This window comes from Ornithodoros turicata, chromosome 8 (genome assembly GCF_037126465.1).
Source record: "Ornithodoros turicata isolate Travis chromosome 8, ASM3712646v1, whole genome shotgun sequence".
Lineage (NCBI taxonomy): Eukaryota > Metazoa > Arthropoda > Arachnida > Ixodida > Argasidae > Ornithodoros > Ornithodoros turicata.
In genome coordinates this window covers 22,911,607-22,936,819 of record NC_088208.1, presented here as the reverse complement: position 1 = coordinate 22,936,819, position 25,213 = coordinate 22,911,607, and the positions used below count along the sequence as shown (strand labels likewise).

The 25,213-nt window shown below is 46.1% G+C and overlaps 1 protein-coding gene across 4 annotated transcripts in view; it reads right to left on the bottom strand.

Annotated features, from left to right (window-relative positions):
- The window catches only part of LOC135366718 (5-hydroxytryptamine receptor 2A-like), a 312,589-nt gene that overhangs the window by 131,502 nt on the left and 155,874 nt on the right, over positions 1 to 25,213 (bottom strand). For 3 of the 4 annotated variants that reach the window (XM_064599554.1, XM_064599552.1, XM_064599553.1), the window contains exon 4: positions 5,419 to 5,487. The exons of the other annotated variant lie outside the window; for it this stretch is intronic. The gene's annotated coding sequence lies outside the window, so the exon portion shown is untranslated. The remainder of the gene's footprint in view (positions 1 to 5,418; positions 5,488 to 25,213) is intronic. 4 annotated transcript variants of the gene reach the window in all.

The following is a 25,213-nucleotide window of genomic DNA, read 5'->3' as shown; positions in this document are numbered from 1 at the left end:
TGTTGCTCCCTACCGTTAGCTGACTGTTTGGAACGCACTACCACAGCAATGGCTCGTGGCATTGACGCATGCTGGTCGAAGGGCCATGAAGCGTATTTTCCACGGTTGGTCGAAGTTCTCTTCCTTCTTCATTCCCCGTTTCACTTTTTGTTCTCCACTTTATATTTATCTTTTTATTTTTTGTAGCGACTATATGTAATAGACGAAGCAGTTGCAAACTCCTGCCCTGACGCTGTCCTTGCGTTCAGTGGCATTTCTTTTTCCTGGAGAAGTCCGTTCCAGATGCCGCCTGTCTCTGTTTTTCCGAAGCCGCCCCCCACATTTCTTATTCCCGCTGCTATTTATTTTCTTATAAGTGCATATTGTGGTCGTCTTCTCTCTCTATTTTCATTGAGACCGGCATTTCTCTTCTCCCGCTTCAATCTTCTCCCTTGTCATTAGCTACGACACCGACAAGATTCCGACCAACGATATCGACTGTGGAGGGGTATAATGTCGTCCAGCCTTTGCCGCATTCCATTTCGAACGGAAGTGTACATTCCCATCTTCATCGACATTAATACTGGAGATGTCTGTTGCAGGATGTATGTTCACAAGAATAATGGAAGCGTATGAAGAAATTTACTGACGGTGGTGTGGACTCATTCCACGGTATAATGAGTAATGGTGGAAGAACAATTTACGTCTCTTTTGTCTCATCTTACTCATTAAAAAAGGGACTCGCAATATCGACGCACCAGTTTAATGGAAACACAATCTGATATCGAACCTCGAGATCATTAATACTTCAGAGCAATACACGACGGGAGCACTGGTGGAAAACGTCTGCGCCATGCTTTCACCCAGTAAGATTACTATTACGAATGCGCCGTGGTGTATTTGCCAGACTTGTACGTAACGCGTTACTAGCGATCAATTACTTTGAGTAATTTACCTAGAAATCGACTAGGTTCGCGTGCAAACAATTTCTCAGGTCATCTGATTACAATTTTGTACAATCCATTAGCGACTAACCGACTACTTTTCGAGTACAGACAAAATGGCATAAACGCAGGCAAGCTGGTGGACGATGGCCATGATTGGAGAAGCCTGAGCTTGGACACATGACAGCAGACACGACACCAAGAGCTCGGTTACTGAAACTCTGTAAGTAAGAATAAACTTATTCGGAAAAGAAAAAAAAAAACACGGGTGTCCATTGGTGGATCCAGCGGAAATGCGTTAGCATTAAAACCTTGAAAACCCCTTGGGAACTCCCCTTCACAACGCCACACAAAACTTCACACGACCCTTCACAACGCTAACGCACGACAGCATTCGCAGCCAAACGAGCCTTTTGGGCTTATATTCCGATTCAGCTTAGCGGCGCCGTCTCGCAGCCTTCTTTCGCCGCCGCTCCTTCGCACAGCTTTCATAACCCGTGGCGCGCCCACGCAGCCACGTCTGACCTTGTCGACCACCACAGCTACACTGGCCGGTGCGCAGCGCAGTGTCGCGCGTGCTCCACGCGCCCTCTCCTACCCTCTCCACTGACCGCGCATGCGCGCCGCGCCGTGGCTACAGACGTGCCACACCGTGATTCTTGAGTACAGAGGACTCTAACGCTCACGCATTAAAACGAGACTGCTTTTCGTGTTGTTGGTGTCGTGTCATCCTTTTACGTGCCCAAGCTCAGCCCCCCCCCTCCCCCCAATCATGGACTCTTCGACTACACGCTCATGGACAGACGAATCCGGTCTTTCCTACCTGATCTGCTGTTCCATAACAGCAAGCGGAAACCACTGTTACGTTGTCACGTTGTTGTACACACTTTCTCTTTTCTTTTCTTTTATGCCAAGGAAGAGCAAGCAGGCTTTTTGCTTGGCTAACCATTCCTTTCTCCCCTTTTCTTTTTTAACAAACATACTCTCCCTCCCCATTGTTACAACACTGCGCACGTCCATTTTCTGTACGGAGCGGCTGCTCACTTTCGTCCCTTGCTATCGCATTCTACTGGATGTACAGTAAATCGTATGCATCGAATACGGTGAATGAGTTGGAAATTCCAAGTGACTTACAATAAAACACAGAAGTTCAGCCCACCACGGCTGTCGAAAGAGTCGTAAGTGTACCTGCAGAAACCGCTGTAACAGACGGACGACAATGTTGACAGGCAGCTTTTGCTCCGGGTGAATGAAATGCAGCATTCCGAAGCAGCGACTTCACTGATATGCAAATGCGACCTTGCTACCTCGTACGTATACGTAAATAGTGTTTGCGTATCGTGTGTTTGGGATGTTCAGAGATATAATATTCACATCGACTCATACATAAAATATCTTCGCATTCCTTCCAGGTGGTGCTTCCGCTATCTGACAGCTGTCGTGCTCACTGGGGCGCCAGTGTTTGAACGCACTGTGCACTGTGACCTAAACTGTTTGCCCGAACCGAAAGTAAAGCTACGCTCCCACTGTCCAGACGGGAGCTCGCGAAGCGGGGAACTGTGAACGGCGAGAGTGTCTAAACCGTCTTCCGCCGTAATCTCGAGATATACCGACGAGTTCGAGGCCTTGGCACGCACTGCGCAGTGGTTAGCACGTGAATGGCGTAACAGAAAATAGGCAACGCGGTGGACGGCGCCGGAAAATGCGCACCCGGTGACCTCTAAGCGACCTTTTTGCCGTTGCGGGCCCGCGCACTGTACTGGGAATGTAGCCGAAGGCGTTGCCCTTTTCGCGCCTACTTGACTACATTTGTAGCCCAGTAATGTGTTGCGGCAAAAATGGCTCTTGCCACAAGAGTAACAGTAACCACAGTTAACTACTTTTTCGAGCAACGCGTAAAGCTCCGCTGTTTTGTAGACGTAAACTAGCCTACTCCTTCAAATGGGCTCTGATACGTTGCCGTAATTACGCCAAATAAACGTGAATGACAATTATCTTCATCGATGTGAACCTACAATGAGTTTAAGTTTATTTTACGAAACAACAAAGGTCTGCAGGGCAAATCCGCAATACGCATTCCAAGTTTTACAGCAAAGAAGAAAAATAGGAGCGTATATAGAATAGATACCGCATTTTTCTGACAAATACAACGAAACAAAACTACAATAGTGTCACAAAAAGGCGTACGCCTCCTGTTTTCAATCAGTCAAGGGAGCGAGAGCGATGTCATTCATATCACATCACATCACATCACATCACATCACATCACATCATTCGGGATGATGGATGGCAGAGCGCGTGTTATGCTGGAAATTCTGTTTTCTGAGTGCGCCATCACTGGTTTGTGGAAAGCGCGGGACGTACGCCCTTTTGTGACACTTATGTCGTTACGTTAATGATCAGAAGGGGGCGTCAGGATTGATAACCAGATCAGTCTATGCAGCGGTTGAACTTTACCATGTTATATGGTAAAGGTGCGTTTTGAAAGTGCAGAGCGTGCGTGATTTAATGAAACGCGTCTATCAAAGAGACGGCACCCCTTTAATGTAGCGCTTAAACATTTCATCGAATCACCACACAAGCTATCTCAGCCGCATGAAGCGACGGAACACACAGTGCATCCCTTAATACATTCGGCCCTTCTAAACAATTGGACCGCCATCCACGAGGAAATGCCAACGCATCTCAACCACACGTGCAATGAACATAAACAACAATCATCTGTTCCGTAGACACATAACAAAATACAACGCGGACGTCAAGCCACCTACCTACCGCAGAAAATCCAAGAAGATCCGAAGCAAGACAAAAATGAGCCATTTCCCCGGGCACTATAAACGAGGCACGGGGGCACAAAAAAATGGAACACACGAAGATAATATAATCGTCATTGCTTGCCGTCCTGCAAAAATTGTTTTCCGCCAGCCTCGGTATTCTCTGTCAGTGGGCCTGCAACTTTTATTGGATTACGTCGGTGTGATTCGATTGAACGAAACTTATGTCTGCGAGGCAAGCGGTAAAACAATTCGTAGTGCGTTTGTACCCCTAGACTGTCCAACCATGCTCAACTAACCGACCAGCGGGCATCGCCATAAAAGTACCACCCGTAATAAAATAATCGAACAAGTTACCACTTGTATACGCTCTAAGGAAAACAAAAGGAGTAAATGGGTCCTTCTGGATGCCAGACACATTGCCACAATAGTCAGTCCACAGTGCTGGGGAGTAAATGTCAGGATCAAGGGACTAAAATGGGAGTAACTGCCATCTAGGAAACTACATTCTTAAAGGGCCACTTAAGTGCAAAAATTTCTCCTCGTGCAATGAAAGATTTCGTTACTTTGACAACAACACAAAAGGAACGGGGTCGTTCGTCGCGTCGTTAGTGATTTATGAGCGAAAGAAAGCGCAATTTATGCTTTTCCCTATCTCCCTCCCCCCTCTCTCAAGAAGGCCGAGAAGGCGGAGCGTTCTCTCATTGGTATCCACAAACGATATGTCCAATCATAGCGAGAGGTCGTTTGAGGAGACCAATCCGAAGCCTCTCCGCATTGCCGGTCTTCCTGAGAAGCAGAGGGACAGGGAAAGCGCGAAATGCAAGTTCTTTCGCTCATAAATCACGAACGACGCAACAGGTGAATTCTGTTCCTTCTATTTTGGTGTCAACGTAACGGTGTCTTTGCAAAGAATGATACTTCTATCATTCCCGACTTGTGCAACAAGAAAATGACAGCTTCATTTTGATGAGTACGATTGGAGTGGGCTATTGGTTTTGTGTAAGGCACGAGGCGTATATGCCGTTTTGTGACACCGTTTGCGAGACTGTCAGGTGAGAGAACGCCGATTCGAGACGCTTTTTGTGACACTGTGAACGATGCCATTCGGGATGATGGCTGGCTAGTTGTGTGTTGAGTTCTAGGAACCTGTCAAGTCCTCGCCACCTTATTGTCTTTTGTGACACTTTTTGTGACACTGTTTTCAACACTATCAGTAGAGAGAACAATGTCATTCGGGATGATGGCTGGCTAGTTGTGTGTTGCGTTCTAGGAAGATGTCAAGTTCTTTTCACCTTATTGTATTTCTCTCTCTCTCTCTCTCTCCCTCCCTTAGAGTGAAGCTGTTGCTAGGCCTGACGTCCATATACAAACTGTCGCCTGTTGTATTTAAATGTATTTCGCGTGACAAACAATTGTTTCCTCTCCCCTTTTTCTCTTTCCTCATAATTCAATTCAACTCTCCTTCATCCTCTTTGTGCTCCACCCTTTCCGGCCTTGATTCGCGAAGAAACACTGGCCAGGTAAACGTAACCATGCTCACTGAGTGTGACTATGAGAATGATGAATATGTGCGCACTTATTAACGAAACGGACGGTGATACAGAACAGGTACACATGAAATTTTCCCGCATGAGGTGTCCCAGACGCTAGCAACGGCGGTAATCGAAAAGAAACTCCCATATCCTTCAGTTCAGTCAACACCAATCTTCCTCTCTTACCTTCGTTGGAACCGCTGAGTTTTCTTCGTCTCGCGCATGAATGGAACCTCGCCTTGAATGTGCTTGCACCTGGAAAAATAAATGACACAGGTAATCAGATGTTCGTGTGTGGTTGTACCGTTCTATTGCCTGTCGGTATTTCATTTCATTCCATTTCATTTATCTGTTTCCCAAGGAGAATGAGGTACAGGTAGCAGCACACATAAAAAACGGCAACAACAACAAAATCAAAAACAAAAAAGAGAGGGAGAGAAAGAGAGACAGAGAGAAACAACGCGTCATAACTTATAACGTGTTATTCATAGTGTACCTTCTTTTTGTTGTTTTTGTTGTAAATACTTGACTGGCAGTCTTGCTGTTGCATGTCGCTGGCGGAGAGGTTGCATCTCCTGAACTGTATATAATCTGGTTTGTACTGGCTTGTGCTCTGTGTAGTTGTGAGGTTTGCTGTAAATATTTGGCTGAATGCTTTGGTCTAGCACTTCGCCGGCGGAGAGTTACATATCCTGAACTGTAGACAGTCTTATTCATGCTCGCACAAAGCACTCTGAAAATGTTCTATTGATTCGGTGGGGATGGTTCTTTCGAGAGCTTACCGCAGCGCGCGGAAGAAAGGAGATTGCAAACGTTGTAGTTTACAGTTTACAGTGAAAGCGTGAAACATTGAGTTGATGGTCAATGCGTGCAGGTAGGGAATAGGGGCGAAACTATGTACGAGGACGAGGTGCAGAGAGAATGGAATAGCCCATGGCGAAGGGTGAGGCTGGAAGAGGCAGCTGGGGGATTTCGATCAGATAGGGTGTGCTAGTTGCAGAGGAACAGAATTGTGAGAGACTTAAGTGAGCGGCACGATTCTGTATTTTTTCGCTTCTATAATCAAACTCAAACTGTATATTTTCGGCCTGTTCAGATGAGTATAAAGGGTTCCGGAGGACGGATGCATATTATTGCTGGTGTCAGTCGACTGTCTCATACTGCGGAATTATTTGAACAGTACAATATTATTCCGATACCGAAATTCTACAACTATAAGCTTACCTTAACTTATTCAAAAAGCGTCCGTGAAAATAACACGTCATTTCTAGAACTATGTCAGTTAACTACGCTGACATCTATGTATTCTTTTCCACATAGGATTTGGTGTGTCCCATTGCATCGAACAAACTACGGCAAGCAGTCATTGACGTATATGTCACAATTTATTTTTAATCAGTTTGTTGGTACGTCGCCGGACCCATTGTTGATGCCAAAAGGAATGCTCTGTCGCTTTATGTTGGGTATTTAACTGTTAATTGAGTCAATTTTGAACTGTTAGTTGATTTGTTTGTATCATAGGCATTATATTTCTTCTTTCCATTTTTCTCACTTGGTTATTGTTACAATATTGTTTTCTTTTTTCCTGTACGCTATGATCGTTACTGTATTGTTGCTGTAAATAGTGAACTTTCGGGGAGGAGCCGGTGTCAAGCCTCATGGGCTTTTTGCTGCTCTCCCAACCGCAAGGAAATAAATTGAAATTGAATTGAAAATTGAATATTCAAGCTGGGAGCGGGCAAGGGTTAAATAGGCACGACGTTCGACACGCGGGGAAGCCGTACGAATAATTTGTCGAAGGTAGTCCAGGGTTCCGGTGGCGTTTGGAGTGATATTGATAGGATGACATCATCAGCCGCGCGATGGCATTTCTGTTAAACCGCCTGAAGAACGCTCACTTTTAATACACGACATTTGCCCCCTTGCCAGAATTCGAATGTGGAACCTCTCGCCCTCGGCACGTCAAATGATACGTGAGATATGTTAGCCGTGCTTCATGTTCGCTTTTTATGTATTTTTAAAATATTATATTAACTTGAATAATTTAAAAACAAAACTCGATATTATCTTCACTTGTCCGAAGGCAGAGAGTCACTGAAAATACAAAAGTGAAACTTATCCATCAAAATGCCACACATCGAATAAGTCAGCACGTTATTTTAACAAGCTTTTTTTTTTATTGGTCTGTTTTGAAACTAAACGCGATTCGATTCTACTTTTCGAAAGCATGTCCTCCTCAAACGCATCAAAAAAGTAAACTTATGCGTCAAACTATCGTTCAGCACATAAGTACACATTTTTGTACTTTTGAAAAGTCTCTGGTTGCCAGGAAGTGAAATTAAAATCGCGTTCTGCTACTCTCTGTTGGTACCTCATCCCTGATAGCAAAAACAAGCAAGAGTCGACGTCGTTAGTTCTATCTGCGACCCATTTCGCAAAGCTTTAAGTGCCTCCACGCTGTGGCGCTTTCTGTCTATTTAGTTTGAGTTTCTCGCCGAGGTGAACAACCGTTCGTCTCTCCTTTCATGCCACCAAGGCTTTATGTTTGTTCCCGGAAGAAAAAAAGTATATTAGGAACACGAGCATATGTTTGTCTACGTGTCGTACCTGGCGTGATATAAACCTTTGAACAAACGTTCACTCTGACGTGAAAGAAGCGAGAGGTTACGGCCATGCTCTTTGGCTGTCGTAGGCACGTGACTGCTCCTGCGTTGCCCCATTGGCAGAGCCCGTGATGTCAAAGCCGCGCATGAGTTAGTTTCGGTTTTCGCGGGACCGAAAATTGAGTGTTTAGTAACTTTCTGTGTGTTTAGAATCCCTTCTGTTGCAAAACATGGAACGCAGGTGCAATACATCGATCACGAAAAAAAAAAAAAAAAGAAAGGAAGGAAGGAAGAAAGGAGAACTCCTTTAGGATGTCACATAACTCACTGCCGACTCGCTGGCCAACGGGAAAGAGAAATTGTTGACATTTCTAATATAGAGTGTGTGTGTGCAAATAAAGCATACCTAGACTTTAGCTCGCAACGCGCTGCCTGCTTTTTCCGGGTAAGCCTCCAGTGGCGCACGGCGACGCATTGTTGCGATACAAACACCAACAACAACAACAAGAAAATCGTGGGTACTATACTCCGCGTAGCAAAAAAAAATATAGCCAAACAAACTTTGTTCTCCGCGCATTTCGTACGGGGCACGGCGGTCTCTTGACAGTTGCACCCAGCTCCCGCTTGGGGCACCACGGGTGCAGAAACCCAAGTGAAGTCGCACATGGATGTTCATTTCTGTTATTTCGGTTTCCGCCCGTTAGCGCCCCGCGCCCCCTTGCGGTAACCGTACACAACACCCCGGAGACCACTTTGTTGATCATTCGATATGCGCGGAGAGCAACAACAACAACTACTACATGAATGACGATGAGATGAGGTGATTCACCGCAACAATTGCGGTACCATACCTCAGTGCATGTGGGTTAACATATGAATGGGATGACGGCGAAAAAGATTAGGCATATACACACACACACACGTGACACACGCAAATGGGATATCACACACGCAGGTGCGTCGTAACTGATGGGCATAGTAGTTCTTCCGGTCGGCCACCAGAGATGTAGTGATGTGAAGATCACATCTCTGCATTCAAGGCAAAAGCTCTGAGGTCAGAGGAGTTCAAGCAGCCTGGTAGACGTCAAGAACAGATAGAATGAGTGCAGGCATTGACGGTGCTGCACAGGGTTAGAACAAGGACGCAAGATTGCGGCAAGGCTGAGCGGCTTGTTGTTCACACGGGGCAGTTGGGAATGGAGCATTGCGGAGAGCCCAGTTTGCATGGCCATGTACCATTTCGTTATGCAGAGTTTCGTTACCAGGATTTTTTCTTCTCTTGATGTTTTTTTTTTTACTTGACTCTATGAGATGAGCCACAGAAGACTGTGCACCCATCTTCCCAAACTTTCCCTAACCATTCAGCTCGCTGATTTTGATTGCTTAAACGCGTCGTCGTGCTCAACCGAAACTTTTTTTCCGGTAAGCGGGCAACGCGTTGTGCGTCAACGTGCTCTCTTTAGGGAGACTCCGGAACGACGGGAGAAAAAAATTGATGCACATCGTAGTTGGTGCATAACATCTACTCTATACCTGCCAATTAGCTTTCAAAATCAAATTGAGAGTAGATTTACAAACGACCGGTACGACGAGTTATGCCTCAAATTAGAAAGAAATCAAGCCGAAACAAGAACGTGAAGAGAAGGTCGCAGACCTTTCTCCCTTCCAAGGCCACCGCGTTGACGTCATTCTGCATGGAGCGGACAAGCAGTGTACCACACCGGTCGCAGCCCGCTGTGTTACATCCCCTAAACAACGCAATGGGCAAAGGTTCGAGATCAGAATACTCAAACACTGCAACAGCGTTTAGTCAGCTTCCGCCAGTTAGGAAACAGCGCAGGAATGGTATGACTAATGCGCGGTGACATTGTTCGACCAGAGAAAGAAAGAAAGAAGCACCTCCATCCACGTTCGCTCGTCGAAGCCGCAGCCTTTCTCAAGTTTCAAAAGTCGTTCTTATGATTCCCCCTTCGTTTTCAACTGAGATATTTCACGACTGCGTTTTGTTGGTGTAAATTATTGTGGAAATACCACAAGCTCGTAAATCCATTTGATTGCGAAGCCTCCCTTTAAAGCGACGATCGCATTCGATACAGACATTTTCGAAACTCTGATGTTATTTTATTCCTCGTTGATCATCATTGATCACGGTATCGAAAATCCTACGCGAAATACTGCAGCGTAGTTTGACTGTTATTCGATGGAACACATGCCAAAAGCAGACGGCGGATTTTCCGCCTCTGGAAAAAGGCGGAAGAGGCCGCGGCGGTATAGCGGCGATATGCGGGCGTCTGGACCGCGCTCTTCTCCTCTGAGCAAGGCCCTCTCACTTCTCCTGTTAGGGAGTGACGTCACGTTGATGTCGTTGCCGCTGGATCCTCCGCAGCTGCGGAAGCAGCGCTGATCTTTAAAATTCGTTAATTAATGCGTCAGCATTAGAAGCCCCATTTCGAAGAGAAACCGGCGTTGTAGCGAGGTGACCGGGGTGTCCGTGTACAGCGCGGCACGTGACAGAGAAGAGCGAATCAGGCTGCGCTGCGCCAGCTGATTCGCTCTTCTCCGTCACGTGGAAGCGCGGAGCGACGGCAGCTGGTGCGTGAACCGTCGTCAGTTGCGCCTCGTGTCTGCATCTGGACGTGGTCGGACGTCTATCTCATGCGTTCTCCGAGAGCTTCTCGAGTGGCTGAGTTTGTGTATGGTGTCGTGTCGCGTGGTGTATGTGGTGTGGTCTGTCTATGCATTGTGTATGAGAAGCGATTAGAAGTACGACGAATGTCCAATGCTAACGCATTGTCATCGCATTAATTGCACTAGTCGCCCTCAAAATTTTTCATATCTTTGCACTTTTCAGACGAAAAAAAAAATCGCTCGTACATTGTCGGCCGATGCCAAACATAGTGGTATCTGTTTCATGCATGAGTTGCCAGATGCAACCTTGCTTTCGAAGAGGCGTTTCTCATTTCTTCGAAGGACGGGTTGCTGCTTCCGGCTCTTGAGAGCTGAAGACTTTATCCATATGCCACTCCTAAGCCTTCCCTCTTTGAAGTTTATTACTGTTCAGAGCGATATTACAAATGTGTAAAGTCGTGAGGAGCATCTAACATCACCTCCTGCGCCTGTCTTTTTGAAGATGCCGCGGTATGTGTACTTTTGCTATTCGGTTCTATATGCCATCGTTCAAGAGTAGGAAGTGGGCGCCAGCACGTGGGCGGTTCCTATTTTATCGGCGTGTCCTTCAATGACCCTCGAGGCAGGCCTCAATACAGTTTGAGTGCGAGGGCCCGCGAAAAGATATTGCCTCTTCCCTGAATCGCCATCAGCGTGATCCGTCGGCTTCTCAGCGGAGCGCGCCATCAAATTTATTTTAATTGAACTTGAAAGAACAATAAAATGGAGATTTCGGCTTCACAACTGTGGGGCCAGCAACTCCACATCACCTGCACCAGGTACGATGGTGAACGATGTAACGATGACGATAATGGCGGTGATGATTCTGACAGAAAACGATTACAAACACAGAATTGTTTTCAAATACGCGCACACAGCAACAGCTGTTCAGCAATAGTTCCCCCCGCCCATAGCCCATAGGTTGTTACGTTTGGCTTTTTGTATTCGTGTTTTTTTTTTTTTTTTTCATAGGGTATGGATAATGTCAACAAATTCCTCGCACCGCATCGACAGTGGGGGAGCTGCCAGTCAACAAATCAAGACATTAGTTCGCCTAAACTTAATGCCAGTATTTTACTTTTCTTATTTATTTTTAATCGTTGTGTTGGTGTACTTATATTTATTTGCGTATCTTTTTTGTATATTCTCGTTCTACCTAGCGCGGACATTAAATACTTTGTTTTGGGGCACTAAACAAAGATACTTCGGGGAACTAAAGTGCAAATGTTCTCCTTGTGAAATGAAAGATATTGTTACCTTGACAGCAATACAAAAGGAACGCGACAGGTCCGTTGCGTCCTTCCCGTCTTCCTGCCCCGTCTTCACCGAATCATGAGTGCGTATGATGTCATTCGAGAGGATGATTCGCTAGGAGCTCGTTATGAACCGAAATCATGTGTTTCGCGTGTTTACGTCGGCACAGTTCCATTAGAAGTCGGCCAAGGACGCACAATCCCCAGGGCGTCAGTCGTGACGTTGCCCTCGTCTGTGAGGCCGACAAGGGCATTCCCTTTCACCATCACCATGTTTTTCGCGATTTCACTCCATAGCAAGCGTTTTGAAATCGTGTTTTTCGCTGCAAACACCGGGAGACGGAAAATTTGTTATCAATGAAATAGTTCTTACACAGCACCCTGGGATCCTGGATATCCCGGAAAATCATTGACTTGATCTCCCGTTGAAAGGACGTTCCCGCAGTACACAAACACTGCTCTTCAGGTTGCGAACAAGAAGCGCTTTCACTAAATCACAATTATTCAAGATTGGCTCTCTCGACATACGCAAATGACATACATTGTCAGCAAATCGAAACTATCGAACACATCCTGCTTGGTTGCTGTGCGTATGCTGCGGTGCGGGATAAATTCCTTGGCCATTGCAGGAATTGTACGGTGGATGATGTCCTATACATCCCAGAGGCTCTTACACGGAAAGACTCTCCAAAATTCGCAGCCTCGTCTGCTTTCTCCAGGAATCTGGTCTCGCTCAAAGACTATGAGTACTGCTCGGACTTCTCACCAATTCTGGCAGTGACTGCCCTAGATCTTAACTTCCGGCCGTCATCGTTCCTTCATCTGTTGTCATATCATCTCATCTCATCCTGGCTACAGTATTGACGCTGCCCACATAAGTGAGGCCAACAACGGCAAGTCGGTTTTCGTCACCACCACCACCACCACCACCACCACCACCGTGTTTTTCGCGGGAACTGGGAGGTACCAGGGTTTGAATCCCGGTGCCGGCTGTGCTGTCTCTGGTATTTCCTGGGCTTTCCTTAGACGCTTTCAGACATATGTCGGCGCAGTTCCCTTAGAAGTCGGCCCAGGACGCACATTCTTGCAGGGCGTTAGTCGTGACGTTGCCCACCTCGGTGAGGCCGACAACGGCGAGCCCTTTCATCACCACCACCACCGCCGTTTTTCGCCCGTCACATTCCTGCATCGGTTCCTTTTAACCACGTATCTCTTTGAAAGTAACACAAAGTAGGAAGCAACGGCACGAAAAAGACTTTCTACGTCTACTACGTCGTGCAGAAGAACATCGCCGTGTATAAAAATAAACGCTCCAACATTTTAAAAAGGGATCACTGCCAGAAATGCAACTTAAAGCGGGCAATGTACATTATATCATTCTAGCCTTTATGCGCTCGGACTGGACGAACGCATTCAGAGGAGCTATCGTTCCCAGCAAACTGCACATTGTCGTTCGCAGGATTGGAGCATTTTAGATGATTGATGATGCACGTGAAGTCGTACAAATCCAGTAATCTGGTAGAATTGACGTGCTTCGTGTGGTCATCCGTAAGCAGGCATTTTCTGCAATTGCTTTTGTCTCAGCCATCGCCGTTCTGCAACGACAAATCCTCCCGTCATCCATCACAAGAACGGCCGTTCGTGCAGCCTTTCCTATAAACTTAGCGAAACGAAAGGAAAACTTACTTTCCTTTTAAATCCTTCTGAACCTTAATGTCATATCTTTTATTTTTTTTTATTTTTTTTTCAACTAGACAAGACTGAATTTCATCGTTTCGTAGTCTCATCAATTATTCCCGCCTTCGATTGCAATAAATATATTCGTTTGAGACTTATAGAAATATTTTGTAACCGGTTATGTATAGCCTCAATTAGACTTATGGGGATCGCTCTCCGTGCATACCTAAATGAGGTCCGATAATAATACATTAATGGATGTATTAATTCGAAATTCATTCAGGCGAACCATTGTACAGAATACTTTTATCACTGTTGATTTGTGGTAAGCGCGGGTCGTATATGCCTTCTTGTGACAATTAGCATAGCTATAACGTGTCACAAAAAGGCGCACGGCTCCCGTTTTCAACAGATCAGCAGTGATAAAGGTATCATCCCGTGCAAGTGGTTGGCCTTCAGCGAAGTGATGTTCTGTTTAAGGACTTCACCTCACGACATTCTCTTTGGCGACCCTCATCCCGAATGACATTATTTTCAACCCTGATTCGTCGAATATGGGTGGTATACGCCTTTTTTTTTGGTGACTCTTATGCAGGCACGTTCATTGTCACAAATCCACAGCCATAAAGGTATTATTACGTACAATGACTGCCCCATAGCGCTGCAGTATGACTGGAGTATAGCACCGCGTAGCAACTCCGGTTATAGGTGGTGTGTAGACATGGACACTTCCCCCACAACACCCAATATCCTCTGGATGTAGAGAAACGTCCAAACGAATTCGTACATCCGATGAATATCACTCGGATATCCATCGGACATGCAAATCCGCTAAGACATTATCCGTGCATCCAGAGGATATTCGATGTTGTTGGGGTTGTGAGAAAGAACGCAACTGTGCCGACATCTTTCGGAAAAGGCTGCCCGAAAACGGCTAAAAAAATCCAAGATAGACACAACTTGTGAGGGGATTCCAACCCACCACCTTCAAACTTCCCAGACTTCACATCAGCTTAGAGTCACTACCAAGGGGTGGGCGTGCTGTGTTCTGTGTGTGTTCTTTTCTTCTTCTTTCTTCTTTTTACGAGAGAGAGAGATACATGATGACGATGATATGGGGACGCCTTCCGATCATTGAGCACAATGCTACCCCATTGCCATTGGGGAAAAATGAGAGGATGGTGATGAGGATGATGCGACGCTGACGGGGAGACTCTGAATTCTGAATGCGATTTTCCCGGTACCTCCGACGAGCACAGAGAGGCTGAGTTTCGTGCTGGCTTCCAGTTTCCAGGTCTGCGCGCTTATCTTGCTTTCCATCTCATTAAAGCTTAATTAACTGAATGAGGTGAAACTGGTCGGCGTTCATGACACGTGCGCCCTAAGTAATGGTGGCGTTGCGCTGCTAAGTACAGGCTCTAAAAGCAGAGCTTTGGCGCACAATACGTTCAGGAACATCCACTGCGCAGCATGGTACGGTTATCACTCCTAATTTGAGGAGAAAGCTGCGCGTGTGCCCTTTCTGGAACCGTTAGCACAAATACAAGGGTTCACAAAAGAGCGTACGCCTTCAGATTTCAAACAGATCATTGGAGTGAACGGTATCCTTCGCGCTGTTGATTTGCTGAAAACGGGAGGCACACGCTTTTTTATGACACTTGCGCAATTGTGTTAATCGTCAGAATAACTTGTACGCCCCGCACTCTTCGCAAATGGTTAGTCTTCAACGTGTTACGTTCTGAAGTTCTATATTATAAGATTGCAGGGTTCTATCTCTTATGTGTCGCCTCCACCTTTGCATCCGTTTTCACCCACCCAGTCAGGGTTGCCAGGTAAAAAGCTGGAAAGTCCCCAACGCGCCCGGAGAAAGTAGCCAAAAGTAGCCGATTTTCAATGTATGTAGCCAATTGTGTAGCCAAGCACCATATCACAGAATGAGCATAACTCCTCTCTGGTACTGGTACAACGAAATTTGTATTGGAACACATGCGATACACATTGATCAATTAGCAATTCGGGTCTACTGCTTGAGGCACGCGATACTTTGAGAAACAAAAAGAGAATGTCCAGGACCGTGTCAACATGATTTATATTCCGCGCGAAACGTGACCAGAGAACGAAACATAAACGTACTAGCGGTCACTGCATAATCAAACAGAAAGCTTATACTAATTATTATTAGTAATTATAATTATTTTTAAGTCTAATTATATTTATTTCTAAGCTTAATTATGAATATTTTATACTTAATTATAATTATTAAGTGGTGTGTTTACGTCACGAGAAAACTACGATCATGAGCAACACATCGGCGCAGTGTCGGTGAATAAATTTCACTCAGCCGGGGGATGTTAACGAGCGCTAAAACCCAAGCATATAGAAACAAAATAGCCTGAAGGACACCATACCGGCTGAGAGAAGATGACCGATCAATGTGAACGTACTATATGTAGTTCGGCATTTGGTGCCTCGCCACGACGAAGACTGTCCCGTTTTGGGCACACAAAGTATCCAGTAAGCGGCAAGAAGTATTCGTGAAGTAGCCAGGAAATTGCTAAGACGCCATTGCCCAAATTTGTGCTCCAGGACAGTCGGAAAGTAGCCAAATCAGGCAACCCTACTCGCAGTTTATCTTGTATTTTGACACCTTGTCACCTATCAAGTTACTTCCGGTAACTTTTAGGTTTGCTGTCCTACCATGTAATGTGGTAAACCAATAAATTGAAATTGAAATTGAAATTTTTTATTAAGATACCTACAACACCCGACGGTTCGTACGTTCTGTTACGTTCTAGTACGTTCTGTTTCTATGAGATGTGTAATTATTTTTACGCCTTGTTTAACATATTTTCTAGCTGCAATTGTACTTTCTGTAGTGTCTTCTAGTGTTGTATCCAAAGTTGCATTATTCGCAGTATCTTGTAGCGAAGTATCAAAATTGCATCCACTGTCAGAAGGGGAGCCGGAACCGTGTCAAGCTGCAGTACGCGCAGCATTCATTCACCTTCACCCTTCCACTTTATCGTCGCTTCATCAGCCCTGTGACTCTGTGAGAAGGTCCCGTCTTCACGCTTACACCAGCCGTATCCTATCCCTCTGCTATGTTACACTCTCACTGCCCGCTCTCTTCCTTCCCCTCCCTTCCCCTTTCGCCCCTTCCCCGAGCAAATGTGCCGCCAATCTAGGCAGACTAGACCGCTGCAATCCCCACGTCAACCCTTCCCCCCCCCCCACACACACTCATCGAATAACGAAGAAAACGAAAGCCAAAACGAATCATCATTGATACGAAGCAGACGACACCAACCCCCCACGCGTGGTCACGTGATCTCGTTTTCCCGTCGACGAGCGCTTGGGAACCGTTCCTACCTAATTTCCTCTTTATCTTGAATACGAGCCACACGTGGGCAGAAAAGAAACTAGTATCCAGCCTATACAAGAGCCAGCCATAGGCAGCATAGCCGAAGCAGACGACAATACACACGCCAATGCAGGCGAACTTTTCCACCCTCTTCTCCCTAAGCCATACATCAGGGCAGATTGGCGATAGAGGAGGTCCTAACACACTCGGTCGCGATAAGAAATAATTAGGAGAGGGGGGAATGAGATCAAACGAGGGTCAAAGATAACGACATCGCCTAGTGTTTCGTAACTAATCAGCTGAGTACCGGGTGGGAAGCGCACATAAATAGGCTCGCCGGGACTGCACAGGAGGGAGAAGTCAGCGGCATTTGATTGTCCATCAAGGGACCCTTGGGTAACGATAATGGGAAGCACTCTTCTTCTGGTGGCCGGAGAAGATTGGGTTGGCAACCATGCCACATGATTCGAAGGCTGGACGGATTGTCGTGCCGCCATTTCCAGGGTGATCGCCACCGCTTTCTTCCCAGAAATAGAACTCCCTGTTGAAAGTAGGGAACGATCAGGATATGGGAGAAAAGGGTGGGGGTGGGGTTGCTGGTCGTGTTGCTGGATCTGCTTGAGGTAGTCGGCCACGCTCAGGAGGGCAACGTCACGGGTGGGGGTGGAGATTGCGCGTCCTGGGCCGACTTCAAAGGGACCTGTGCCAACATTTGTCTTAGAGAGTCTGAGAAAAACACAGGGAAAACGTGGCTATGTACGCGTAGGCTTCAACAATACACACTCTTAAAGAGGCCAACCGTTGCACAAAATAATCCCGTCGTCATTCCTGATTTGTTTTGGTTTGCTTGCTAATTTCGTGTTAGCACCACGAAACAACTGTGGCTATGAACCGCGTGTCCAGATGTGGACAGAGGGAGAGAGGACAGCAGGAAGGTATATGGGGTACAGGGAGGTTAGTATGCGTCCTGGGCGGACTTCCGGGGAAACTGTGCCGACATTCGTCTGGAACGTATTCGGAAAACCCAGGGAAAACCTAAGACAGCGCAGTCGGTGGTATAGGATTCGAACCCAAGTTAATTACCGGTGCCAGTCTTGAAAGCGCTTTGTGTACGCCTTTTTTGTGAGAATGAACGCGCAACTAACGTGCAATTAACGTGCAATTAACGTGCAATTAACGCAGTTGCTCACCAGAAAATGCATGAAATCGGAATATCAATATATTTGGTGCCACATTGTACGTGATGAAAATTGATGTTCTGAGGATAGAACACAGAAGAAAGGACAAACACACAAGGCCTCAAGTGTCTAAGAACAATGAATAAAGAAAGAAGGAAGTCGCTGAGAAGGTTAGCCACCTGTCGGACCCGAACACACACCTTCTGGATTGCCGGTCCATGGCTCTACCAACTGAGCTAAAACACCTGTCTAATGACTTCCAAGGTTGCGTCCATCTGAAGGGACAAACCACAGCCACGTTCCTCTTCCACTCTTACATGATTTCTAGCTCACACCGCCGCAGTCGCCCCATCGTATGAATGACCGACAATCCAGACCGTGCAATCAAGAAGGTGTGGGTTCGAGTCCTGCAGCTGGCTATATAACCTTTTGAGTGTCCTCCTTCTTTCTTCTGTTAGTGCGAAAAATCCTAACGATTAGTTCAAAAACTCTATCAATATACCTGGTTTTCATCTCCAGCAAGGTTCACGTTGTAAATGACAAACTTTAAATTCCGATATAGCGAGGTATTAAGCAAATGTATTATATGCGGGTAAAGTTACGCTGAAGTGCCGATATAAAGAGAACCGCAAATGTTTCAGGAGCAAACACAATTCGCGCAGACGTGGTATCAAAAGATTTGTTAATTGCACTGACTGTTAAATAGAGTAATTCTAAAGCACACGTGCCGCTCTGTACAAACGGACGTCTTCGTATTAAATTTTAATTATTTTATAGTTTTTATCAAGCAGAACTCTCTATCGGAAATACGCAATGGAAACCATATGATTACGAAACCTGTCGGATCCACGCTATTGAATGTGATTTCAGCAGCTTAAAAAAAGAAAAAAATAGATTATTAATATTATTATTATTACTACTAATGTTCCGTGTCAGCGCCGCGAAGCAACTGTGGCTATGAGCGACGTACAGATATAGACAGATGGAGAGAGGACAGCAAAAAGGAGTTGGGGTTTAGCATACATCCTGGGCCGACTTCAGGGGGAACTGTGCCAACAGAAAAGGGAGAGAGTGAGAGAAACAGCGTAATCGGCTTATCGTATTTCCGGAACCATCCATCGTGAAAGCCTTCCGATCTGTTAGAACTCCTGGTATTATCCTGGCACTTATAACGTCACACCCCATCCACGGACCCACGCCATAAAACGACTCGTTAACTCCAGAAACGGTTCCTCTAACGCGCACGAACAGAGATAGGACACATACTTCCCCCATTCCTGAACCCACTTACACAGAATTTGTCTCCCAGGCTGACGAGCTTTCGTAAAGTAAGAGCGATAATCCAAATGAATTGTGCCGAACGCACGCACAAGTATATAGTCGACGTAATCCTGTGCAACACTCACAGGATCGAGATCGCAGTCAATTACTCCGCGCATAATTAGGCTCAAGGCGCTGGCGCACACACTCGGAGGTCTTTGCTCGGCTCTAATTCGGATCTTAGGAGTAATTTAGGCTCAATTATCCCTTGGTCTTTGTGTAAGAAAAGGAGAGAAAAAAAAGACAACCAGCGTAGCAACCGTGCAGTCCTGCATGTTAGGCATTCAAACGTCTCCTGCCTTTGCTTGCTTAATTACAGTGTCATTAGCAGTTAATCTGGATAAAGTATCAGTTGCAGGATTTCTTTTAAAGTGTAAGGACAACCGTCTCTTAGCTCACTTTCAAACACTAATGACGTTCTTAAAATGGAGATTGCGACGGCGTGTTGCTGCTTTAGGGCATGACGTGCGAAGGCGCTTCTAAATGAAGTCAAATATTCGCTCTCGAGAAGCCGCTGTCTCCATGGCATGGTACTTTTTTTTTACCTAGTGTGTGTGCGCGCGCCGCTAATAGCCAAGCATTGTCGTGAAGCGGCATTGCCTTTCTTTCCTGATGTACCCACTGCGCCGTTAGCAAAGTTATTATGCAGAAATAGTTCTATAGAATTTTCTTATCAATATCTCTATTTATCTTGATTGTCCGGTCACTCGTGTGACTATAGCAACGTGGTACAGTGGTGCACCCTTTCAACAGGTGGTAGTGGTGGTGGTGGTGGTGGTGGTGGTGGTGGTGGTAATTACGGCATACCGTTGTTGGCCCCAAATATGTGGCCGTCTCTTAAAACAGAACTTTACTGCGTACCACGCTCAGAGCAAGCCACTGTCCAAGGTGTAGACTTTTCTGAAAAAAAAAAAGAAATGAAAAAAAAAAGAGAGTCTAACACTAAAAAGTCCCGAGCAAACCGGTGGTCATGGCGCTCCATAAACAGAACACAACAAACAGAAAAAACAGAACTTTACCGCGTACCACGCTCAGAGCAAGCCACCGTCCAACGTGTAGATTCTGAAAAAAAAAATGAAAAAAAAGAGAAGAAAAGAAATGAAAAAAAAATGAGAGTCTAACACTAAAAAGTCCCCAGCAAACCGGTGGTCATTTGACACTCCATAAACTTTTGAAGACCTCGACAATGTTGCACATTATGGTTGCACGTTACTTACAACTCAATGCTTGTTAAGCATACGTCACGGTGCTGGTAGCGAGTTACCAACATGTACACCGAAATGCTTCACTACAGTTACATTTTTCGCAAACTAACCCAGTCGTCGCTTCCTTACCGCAAACGAAACTCGGTACTACATAACTTCACAATATCGTTCATGATGCGATTACAGACAGGAACGAATACCTAAAGACAACCAGATTGCAAATATAGGAATACCCCAGAACAAGAAAATAAATGATCCCACGAAGAGTCATCCGAAATCAACCAGGGAGACAACAGCCGAAAAAAAAAAAAGGAATCCCAAAAAAGATGACACACAAGAAGAAGAAAGATAGTAAATTGCTCGTGTAAGTGAATATCTTTTTTTGCTAAAATTGTAAAAAATAGCTGCGTTGTTATTTTAATTTAATTTCTAAGAATCTTGTAACTTACAAGATTTTAGATAAAAACCGTTGATAGCTAAGCCTGCTCCCTCGGTGTGGTTTCGAAAACGTTTTTTTTTTTTCTCAGCCCCCCCCTCGGTGATACCTTTTTTGGCGGTGCAGAGGGTAGGCTGAGCTTCTATCCTTTTCGTCCTCTCCTTCAATCCCTTCCCAAGCCCTCCTCCTACTTCAATCTTTCTGCATGCGTTCGCGTAGCGCTCACAAAAGATATGAATAGAGAAGTGACAAAGCATAAGCTGCGTAAAGCATCGTTCCTGAAATGTCCATCCCTTTTGTTCCTCTCTTCGTGATAAGTGCCGCCTAAATTGCGGTACTTGTTGTTTTCCACGAACCTTTGTTACGAGCACCGGCCGCGTTGCTTTCGTCCGTATATAATCCTTTTTGGTCGCTCGTGCTGTCATTAACAATTCAGCCCGCTGATTTCAATGCGTTTCTTTAAGACCGGTGACGCGGAATGCCAGGACACCAGAAGCGCGGCAATGCGGGGAGAGGCCTGTGATTGGTCTCCTCAAGCGATCTCCCGCGATGATTGGACGAATCCTTTGAGGAGACCAATGGGAGCCTGCCCCGCGTTACCGCGCTCCTTGCGGGGAGTGGGAATAGCGAAAGCGTAAATTAACTGTTTTGTTCGCGCACGAATCAGTGGACCATTTAAAGGGACTACTACGCATTGAACTGTTGTCGTACTTATTGAATCCCTACCGTATTTCAAGCAAGGCGAAAAAATGCACGACGTTCTCACATCGAACTACTAAAGTTCTCACATCGTAAAGTATCGCAAAATTAGCCCCATACGCCCCTCCTCTTCAGCAAATACTCATCAACGCTGCCCTACAGTAATCTACGCGTTTTTATAGCGTGTAGCTCCATGATTCGAAGAGGACGGTTATGGACGGACAAACGGTAAAAGGACGGACGTTACTTATGCTGCCTTCTGCTTTACCAGCCGGCTTATAGCGGTACACATTCGCATAAACTGCCTGCACTTTCAGGTTTACTACTCAAGCACAAAATGTCCTGCTTTACCGAATAGACGATTTTAAAAAGATGCACGCGCAACCAAGCGCGCGGCGCGAAGCAGCATGGAAATTTTGAGGGACACTAGCCCGCCATATAGGGACACTGCTCTGTCGTCTGCTTCGGTTATGGTTTACCCCAGCCGACGCTGCTGCTGCTCACACCGGGAATGTTGTTGTTCTTCTTTTGCCTCTGCCTCTGACCGTCTCGCAATTCTTGAAGGCGCTCGAAGTTCCCGTGCGTGCCACAGGCGTGCGTTCCGAGGTCTATTCCCATGAGCCCTTGCGTGCCATAGGCGGCGCTTGCGATCCCAACGAAGGCTTCTGAGGGATCTCAGGCGGTTGCTGTTTTGTGGTCTATTTTTGAAGCGTGGTGTCTGTGATTGCGCGGCCTATCAAACGGTCCGTCCGGGCAGTTTCCATTGCGGTGCTGTTCCCGAGAAGATTTTTCCTAAAATATTAATAGACTTGTAGGCAATATATTCCTTGAGTACGATGATCAACAGGAAATTCCCGTGTGATCTGTCACTTCTCTATATTGCCCCTCAAACATAAGGGACATGTCGCTGACAAGTCTGTCACACCAGCTTGCTTGCCTCCTACACTCTTAAAAATGAACTTCACCGCATAGCACGCTCCTAGCCAACCATCATCTCAAATGATATCGTTATCTGCCCTGATTTGTTGAAAACGGGAGGTGTACGCCTTTTTGTGACAATTACCATTTCTACATAAGTGTCACAAAAAGGCGGACGCCTCCCATTTTCAACAAATCAGGGAACGGAACTATGTCACTCGGGATGATGGTTGGCTAGGAGCGTGCTATGTGGTGAAGTTCATTTTTAAGAGTGTATACATCTGCGTTCGATCTAATACTCTAGTACCCTCGCGAAACCCAACATTGAAAGAGAGGGAGAGAGAAACAAAAAATGTCACCAACCACATCATGGAGGAAGGTATGAGAGTTAGTTAGTTGAAGCTGAAATTGCAGGTGGCCCAAGGCCATCCCGAAACAGCGTCAAGAGACTGAAAGTTTCCTGCTGCCATCGGTTTAGTTTGCGTTGAGTACAAATTGTGTATAACGTACATAATAAACTTTCCCACAACAACAAGAGACTGTCTTCCGAGTCGCACGCCGCGGGCCATTGAATCATTGGCGCACCGCTCCTCCGACTAGACGTCCCTCTCAGCCGTGCCCTGTTGTTCAAGATGGGAAAGGTAAACTCGCAGAACTGCCTCACGTGTGATGAAGTGGAGAACACTGAACATATATTAATTAACTGCCCCAGATACAATGTTCAACGTAATGACCTCAGAGTCGCCTTGGAAAGATTGGGTCACCGTCCTCTAGACTTAGTGAAGCTCCTCGGAGAATGGCCGAGGGATCTTAGACAGCGTGCGACAGCTGCTTTAATGACATTTCTTGTGGACATTGCAGCGCCTCTAACTTTTTAGTCTCACTGTTTTTTTTTTGTTTTTTTTTCTTTTCAAGTGTTTTGGAGTAGCTGGCTCCTGTCTTTTGCACACTCTTAGAAATGAACTTCACCACATACCACGCTCCTAGCCAACCGTCATCCCGAATGACAACGTTCTCGCCCCTGATTTGCTGAAAACGGGAGGAGCAGCCTATTTTGTACCATTATGCACGGCACAAAATAGGCTCCTCCTCCCGTTTTCAGCAAATCAGGGGCGAGAACATTGTCATTCGGGATGATGGTTGGCTAGGGGAGTGCTATGTGGTGAAGTTCATTTTTAAGAGTGTAGGAGCCACCATCTCCATATTTTTCTTTTTATTCGAACCAACCAACCAACCAACAAGAGACTGAGGCCGCCGTACTGCGATACAGCGTTGCCAGGCGTTGCATGACAGAGTTTTCCAGCGTTTATAACAAATACAAGTTTCCATAATGGGTGTATAAAGACACACTTTATCACGAAGTTGAGTCGTGTGGCGTGCCTTTTACTGTTCCCGAATAACGTTTCTCACCCGCGCACCCGCAACGCGCATGGCCCGCCTCCTTTTTCTTCCCTCCCCTATGCAAAACCCCTCTTTCCCACTTTTCTTTCTTGCAAACATCCATGTGGTAATGCATTTCTTACAATGTAAATTCTCTCGGCATGCCATTCGGTTCATGACACACGAGCTTCACATTTATTTATTTATTTTTACTTATTTCCCACGCAACACAGCACTCATCCTCGGAGTAGGCACCCACCGTTCCTCACAAAAAACCTCGCGCAAATATTTTACTTCACTCCAGAGTCGCGACACGGACCCATGTTTGTCCTACGTGACTCGAGTTGCAAGCACTCAAACGCCTACGTTTGCGACATGGCACATCGATGTTTACGGCGCTGAGCATACCGTCTCTCGGACCGAAAGAAGTTTTCTCTGTGAAGGCGTATCAACTTTGTGGAGGCTGCTTGAAAAGACGTTAAAAGCATTTGGAAGTATATTCGTATTCGTTCATGGCCAACAACACTCATGCCCAGTTCCCGCTTGATGACGCCAGACGTCACGGCGCGCGAATGGTGACGTCGAGTGACGTCCCGAGAGAGCATGCGCGTTTTTCGTGTTCTCACTGCGGAGAACTCGCCCGTACGTCCCGCCGTTGACGAGACTCTTCGGGACTGGATCCGCTCTCCTTTTAATGTACGCGCTGTGGACACGACCTACTAGATTATAACGACCATGTCATAATCGGCGAACCCTATGAGGAGCCCGTCTGCGCGATCCGCTAGGAGCGCTACGCATCGACCCACGAGATCTGCATGATGATTGGACCGTGCAAATTTGAATTTTGAACTAGCAGAAGCGGACGTACGACTGCCGTGGCAGACGACAGCAACAGCTCCTATGAAAACGCGTAAAATGATGATGATAGTCAACTTTAGAAAGAAGCATCTCCCGTGGCACCGCTTGTACAAAAGTACTAAGGTAAGCTGAAGTACAAAGTATTGTAGAAATTGGGGAAGCAATAACATACTGATGATTAGCGCCACCGCTAGCTTCCAAATGCGGCGCTGGGAAGAGGTGCCTATGACATGGTCGTTATAATATAGTATAGGTCGTGGCTGTGGATTCAGACGTATAGTATAGTTTCCCCCCGTTTCGATGTTTCTGCAGCGTGTGACGTTCACCTTTTAATTGTCCTAATGGTGCTAGCATCAGAGAATCAAGGTAATGCGAAAAAAAGAAAAGAAAATAACTGCCCACGACGACGGCGAAAACCAGCAGACG